Below are 7,083 nucleotides of genomic sequence, written 5' to 3' on the forward strand. Positions count from 1 at the left end.
TCGTGAGTTACCATAATACCAAAACAGCAACAATAGGTCAAAATGGCAATGCTGCTTAAATTCCTGTTTCCCTTTTACTGCCACCCATTTTTTGAGAGACCAGGTCTGCAACCCCTGAATAGCTGGTCTACTGTAGATGCAATGCAATTCTAAGTGCATAGATGTGCCAAACAAAACAAAAGGGGGGGGCATATTTATATCTTGACAGTCTGAGAAATTTGTTGTGTTCCTTTGTAGCCAGTTGTATCCTTGAGCCATTCCCTCAAAGCTCTGCAAATAGGTGTCCTGGTTGTAACAGAGCAAGGGGGATTCTGCACTGTTGTTATTTTTGGGTGAGATTCAGTCACAGCACCGACAAAATCAGGATGCGCAATTAAAGCTGTTTTGGCACATTTGCACAACAAACTTGCTCCCCCCCCCCAAAAAAAAATCAGACACTTTGAAATTAGGAAAGCAATGGGGCATTGCATCTGGAATGTGTGGGATAACACTGGACAGAAGAAGAGTTTGTCACTGCCCTAAGGAGTCTCAAAAGAGACACGGGTGGCGCTGTGGGTTAAACCACAGAGCCTAGGACTTGCCAATCAGAAGGTCGGTGGTTCGAATCCCCACGACGGGGTGAGCTCCCGTTGCTCAGCCCCTGCTCCTGCCAACCTAGCAGTTTGAAAGCACGTCAAAGTGCAAGTAGATAAATAGGAACCGCTCCGGCGGGAAGGTAAACGGCGTTTCTGTGTGCTGCTCTGGTTCGCCAGAAGCGGCTTAGTCATGCTGGCCACATGACCCGGAAGCTGTACGCCGGCTCCCTCGGCCAATAAAGCGAGATGAGCGCTGCAACCCCAGAGTCGGTCATGACTGGACCTAATGGTCAGGGGTCCATTTAACTTTACCTAAGGAGTCTCAAAGCAGCTAACAATCTCCTTTCCCTTCCTCCCCCACAACAAACACTCTGTGAGGTGAGTGGGGCTGAGAGACTTCAAATAAGTGTGGCTAGTCCAAGGTCACCCAGCAGCTGCAAGTGGAGAAGGGAAGCGAACCCGGTTCACCAGATTACGAGTCCAGTGCTCTTAACCACTACATCACAATGGCTCTCAGAACATCATATAATCTCCCCGCCAGCTAATCCAAAGGCATGCTTAAACCTCCCTACAAAGTTTGTGTAAACATATCAGGATTAATGCTCAATAAACTGTATGGAAATGACCAATGTGTCTATTTTGGAGTGGGGCTTCTGGGTGTTATTACCCTCAACAAGAGAGGGTGAGATTCTTATTTAATGAATGATGGTGGCATCCAGTGCAAGGTAGAAGAATACATGGAGAATAAGTGGTTGAAATGTTAAATATTTTAAAGCATTAAGTCTTTTAGCTCAGCCTTTTTGATGTGATAGGAAGGACAAACCTAATGCAAAACTTGAGTGTTCGTTAAAGGTACATGCAGCAAAGTCAGGAGACCAGGGGGAATAATTAACGCTGATTTAAGAACACAGTCACATGCTTCTTGCTGTTTATGCAAATATGCATTTAAGGAGTTTAGGTAGCACATTCATCTATTTTTATCACCTATGCTTTATTCAGAAGTTAAATGTAAAGCTGCAAACAATAAAGAAGCTCATTTTCAATTAGGCTGCATGTGGTTTCAGAAACGAGATATACCGGTATGTATCATGTGAAAATGCCATACAATACTGTTGTTGTTTAGTCGTTTAGTCGTGTCCGACTCTTTGTGACCCCATGGACCAGAGCACGCCAGGCACTTCTGTCTTCCACTGCCTCCCGCAGTTTGGTCATACAATACTATCAAGTGCCAATTCCAAGACTCAAATTGAGGGTTACTTTCTTTCTTTCTTTTTAGAATTTATTTTTGTAAACTGTGTAACAGTTATCTTTAAAAAATAAAAATCAAGCAATAGGAATTATGGGGTCATTGGGGATTACATCCAGATTGCTTGCTTATTTATTTACTAGCAACGTTATACCAGGCATTGCTGACGAAATTCCAGGAAACCAAGCCATCAGGGCAATTTTGAAATCTGTGGTTAAAATCAATGCAGTTTTGAAAGGTCCATTCCACCACCTTGATTCAGACCAGCATCCAACTCTGTTCAAAGATAGATGAAAATCTGCTCCCTCATCTGATACACAAACAACTTCTCAAAATATAGAGTAGATTATTGTGTTTACACTCCACCTTTCCTCCAATAAAAGGCATTGGATCGAGAGACTGTATGGCCAAAGTTCACCCAGTGAGCTATTTGGCCGAATGGAGAGTTGAACGCTGTGGTTTCCCAAGACCTATTCAAACACTTTAACCATTACATTACACAGACTCAACACCATGGTTGTCCTGGCGAATGGTGCAAGGTACAAGTTCTTCTTTTTCATTCTGGATTCGACATTTAAATATTTGTACATTGCCCAATATTGGAGCTGCCAGCTGATTTCCTCATCCTTTTCTGTAAACAGATAAAGGGTGGTCAAGCTGTCAAACAGTCTGGAAGCCTGTCAGAAGATGGCTTTTTCCTGTAGCTGTTTTCTTCCGCTTTTTAAAATCTTCAGAGTGTATGAAAACATGAGTTGACCACAATGCATGGAATATGGCATGAGGTGCTCTGTTTTTGCTCTGGGCACACCAGCTACAAATATAATGCATAAGTGTCTTTCCATATTTTCTATAAGGCCCCCTCTGTACAATGTTAAAGGTGTCTGCAAAAGGAGATAAATTGCAGTTGTCATCAGTGCTACACTTACCATAACAGTATTGGAGTCATATTTGAGCATGCTCAGAAGACTTGCAATTTGGGGGTTATGGCAAATACCTCTACACTATCTGAAATGAAGAAATACAAGCTCCCTTGATTCCCATTCTGAGATGTTCTATTTCTCAATGGGGAAAAGGGGTTGTACAGGAGAGAGTGCATGCCCAGCCCATCCCCATATCGTAGAAATGGGAGCATACAGATTTGTTTCCCTTCTGTATTCTAAGGAGGCAGCAATGGCTGGTGCCCATTGGGTGGAAGGTGGAGAGACCCACAATAGTCAGAGCCAATAACAGGCAGACCAAATTAACTCCAGTTTTGTCCCCATCTTTCTCTCTGCTGAACTTAAAAAGGGAAACACTGGTGCTGCTGTATGTAGGTTTTATTTTATTTGTTTTTATCTTATATTTTGGAAATGTACATCCAGTTTTCCCCTTTATTTTGGGGGGGGGGCCAAGAGAGGGGCCCCCTAAGCTATAGCTTGTTTAGCTTATATGTAAATTCGGCACTGGGTGGGACAATGATGAATGGTCAGAGGGAAAAGAGACAGCAGACTGAGAGGTGGTGGCGGTGGAAGCTGAGAGACAACAGGGTTTAGTGAGCAGGAAGAGGCTGTGGCAGAGAGCAGTTCAGACTCTGAGGCTGGAGGGGAGAGGAGCCAGGAGACAGAGATGAGGCAGGCTGCTGAAGAATCCAGTGAGTCTCCCCCTCCTGCTGTGACCAGCTTCTCTCTTCTCTAGTCTCCTAGAACTCACAGAGAAATGAAACAAGCAGAGAGAAGAAGGGTGGTTGTGTGCAGACACAGTCTGAGACTGCATGGAAATGACCCAGAAGAGGAGGAGTCCTAGTGGACACTGGGAAGGTGGGAACCTTGCAACTGCTTCCTTTGGGCAAGACTGCCTAGAAAGTGTTGCTGAGACTATTAGCTCTGAGCTGTGGTCTGTTTCCTTTAATAAAGATTTGACTGCACTGGGCCTTGGGTGATTTATTGTTTCTGTTGTGGACCTACGCCTAAGTCCAGCCCTCTAGGGCTGGCTCCCTAAAGCTGAACAGGAATAAGTTATTCATGGTTTAGCCCTGAACAGCTGCCCCCCACTCCAGTATCAACTGAACTAGAAGAAAAGTCAAAGCAGGGTAACCGACATCAGAAGCTGACATACCCTGTGCTTTGGCAAGAACACTTGGATCTTGAAAACATGGATCCCAGATGGTTTCGGGATATTGAAGCTGACCTTTTATTTTCTGAAGATTAACATGTTAATATCTTTTTTCCTTCTTCAACTGTTACTTGGAAAGGAAATAAAGGAGCAGAAAATTAAGTAGCTGTACTTCCAGGGCCATTTTAATTTTAAAAATGAAGCATCATGGCCTTGCCATAGCTAGTTGGAGAAGAATCAATTATGTGAAGTCAACAGATAGATGCAAATTTGCTTTATTATTTACATTGCGGGGTGATGAACTGTGCTCTCCCGGTGTCTCTGGACTCCAAATCCCATCAGCCCCAGCAAACCTGGCCAATGCTCAGAAGTTGCAATATGACACCTGAAATCTTCAATGTGCTCAACTTTGGCTGGCTCATTCTTAGAGAACTGCTTCAGCCGAAGACACCAGAGTGTCTGGATTTGTTAATTTCTGCTGTTTTTATATAATACACATCAACCTTGAAAACACCAGCCTCTCTCTTGACATAAAGAGGGATGGGGGGAGGGCAAGAGGCATATCACATCTCTAGATAGAGCTAATTAAATAAGAACATTTTATTACCATGAAACTTCGCAGATAATTTCATTACCTGCTGTGGAGAGAGAGGGTGAAATTAGAATGTGGAAGAGATGTGTTCTCCATTTTCATCTTTATGAGACTTCATCTTATGGCCAGCTTCAAACACAATTGTAAACTTGCTCATTTCATAGCAGATAAGCCCAACTGTGGCTGTTCTGTTTGTCTCATCATAATGTATAATAGAAAGTTCCCAACAGGCTGGATTACTGCCATGCGCTCTCTGTGGGCCCTTGGGCCTGATTTGGGGATGCTTCAGCTGGTGCAGAATGTGGCAGCCAGACTGTGGCCAATGGGGGTGTCAGAGCATGTGACCCCATTGTTAAAACTGCGTGCTGGCTGCCCATCTATTACCAAAGCAGGTTCAAGGTCCTTGTAGTAATTTACCACTTAGGTTCAGGGTACCTCTATGGACCACCTGAACCCTTATATTCCAGCTCAGTCACAGAGGAGCATCATGGGTTGTTCCCCAAGTTGGTGAGGCTCATTTGACAACAACAACAACCCCTAAGCATTTAGTTTCATTGGCCCGGTATTGTGGAATACTCTGTCAACAGAGATTCAGCAAGCACCTTTTGTTCCAACTTTTAAATGTCCGCTGAAAAGTTTTCTATGCCATCAGGCTTATCCAGACAACTAAGAATGCAACAGTTAGCTGATTTCTGATTTTAACATTTTATTTGGTTTTATGTACAGTGGTTGTAAGCTGTTATGGTTTGTTTCGGGGTTTTTTTAATAAAAAAATAACGGTCTATCAGTATTTTTATAAATAAAATTACCGTAATAAATGAACATTGTGTCACATTTGACAGTGTCCAAGTAGCAGGTCCCAGGATGGTGCTGTGCAGGTAGAACATTTAAGTTGCTCTTGGAGATGCATGGGTCAAACAATGTTAAATTTTACTCTTAAAAAGATTCATGAGGATTATGGAGAACTCCCACCACTGCACTGGAGAACAAAATGATAACACTGTACTAGCAACAGATAGGTAGCCGTGTTGGTCTGCCATAGTCAAAAAAAAAAAAATCCTTCCTGTAGCACCTTAAAGACCAACTAAGTTAGTTCTTGGTATAAGCTTTCGTGTGCATGCACACTTCTTCAGATACACAGTGTATCTGAAGAAGTGTGTATTCTTCTGTGTATCTGAAGAAGTGTGCATGCACACGAAAGCTTATACCAAGAACTAACTTAGTTGGTCTTTAAGGTGCTACAGGAAGGATTTTTTTTATTTTGACTGTACTAGCAGTTATTTATTTTTTTGCCTTGTAGCTACAGTTCAACTTTCCGATAGTCAAAGTCCAATATATTGAGCCAATGCAACCTTTCACCTCTTGCCTACCTTGAACGTGGTTGGCAGCCAGAAAACCTTTGGAGCCATGCCCACAACACGACAACACTGAACAGTGGGTGGCACGCTTTTGGTGCACAGACAAGATAATATAATTACTGGATTTTATATAAATGGGACACAGCTGATGACCGTAATAAACCTCTCTGCATATTAGTAGCCCTCAGGGCTGCACTGAATTTTCTCCCATTTCATATTTCAGGTTGGAAGTAATGCTTTCAGAGTTTCCCTCCCCAACCCTCCAATTTATAACTTTTTCTTGAATCTCTCTGCTACTGTTTTCCAATATCCGCTGCTGCACCAGCAACTTTTCCTCCTTTCCTGTGCTGTGATCGAGTTCCTGTCAGCATCTTAATTTGGAATGTGCTCGGTTAAAATGTCTTATTTAAAATAATAATAAAAATCAGAAAACATTGCATCTTTTTGCTAATTAGCATCTTAATTTTTTATGCTCCCCCAGCCATCTGAGGCAGCTGCAGAGGCACCTCATGGTGCCCTAGATTCAGGCCCATGGGCCAATTCCCAGAGTTGCCTGGGAAGAGGTATTTCTTGTTAAACCATAGAACCACAGATTGTTAGAGTTGGAAGGGTCATCTAGTCCAGCCCCCTGCCAGGCAGGAATCTTTTGCTCAATGTGAGGCTCAAACCCACAACCCTGAGATTAAGAGTCTCATGCTCTACCGACTGAGCTATCCCAGCTCTAAACCACTCCAGGAATTATCGCTCTGGGAGAGGAGTTGTTGTCTCCTAATAACTGTCAGCACCCTTAGCAAACTACTGATCCCAGAATTATTTGGGGGGAAACCATGGCTGTTAAAGCAGTATTGAGGTGCTTTCAGTATATGGTGTGAAGGGTTTTAACTTATAGCACCTCTTTTGCAAGGTATGACATTACATTGATGCAGGGGTAGGAAGTAGCTGTAGGCAAGGATAAAGTTTCACCTCAGCTCTCATCTCCATCTCTGCCCATTTCTCCCTGCTGCTGTCCTGCCACAATATGGGTTTTGGCTGAAGACAGCCTGCCCTAGTAGCAGTGCAATGGTGTCAAGACACTACTGCAGATTATTGGCATGCCTCTGAGATCCAGGAGGGCGGGGGAATTTAAGAGTTAACCTACCTTCATTCAGTGGGCATAAATCAGAATAGAATTTTTATGCTAGACAGAATCAAGTGCACTAAAATCCTTTATTAAGCTGAATC

This window comes from Podarcis liolepis (genome assembly GCF_965112155.1).
Source record: "Podarcis liolepis genome assembly, chromosome: 3".
Lineage (NCBI taxonomy): Eukaryota > Metazoa > Chordata > Lepidosauria > Squamata > Lacertidae > Podarcis > Podarcis liolepis.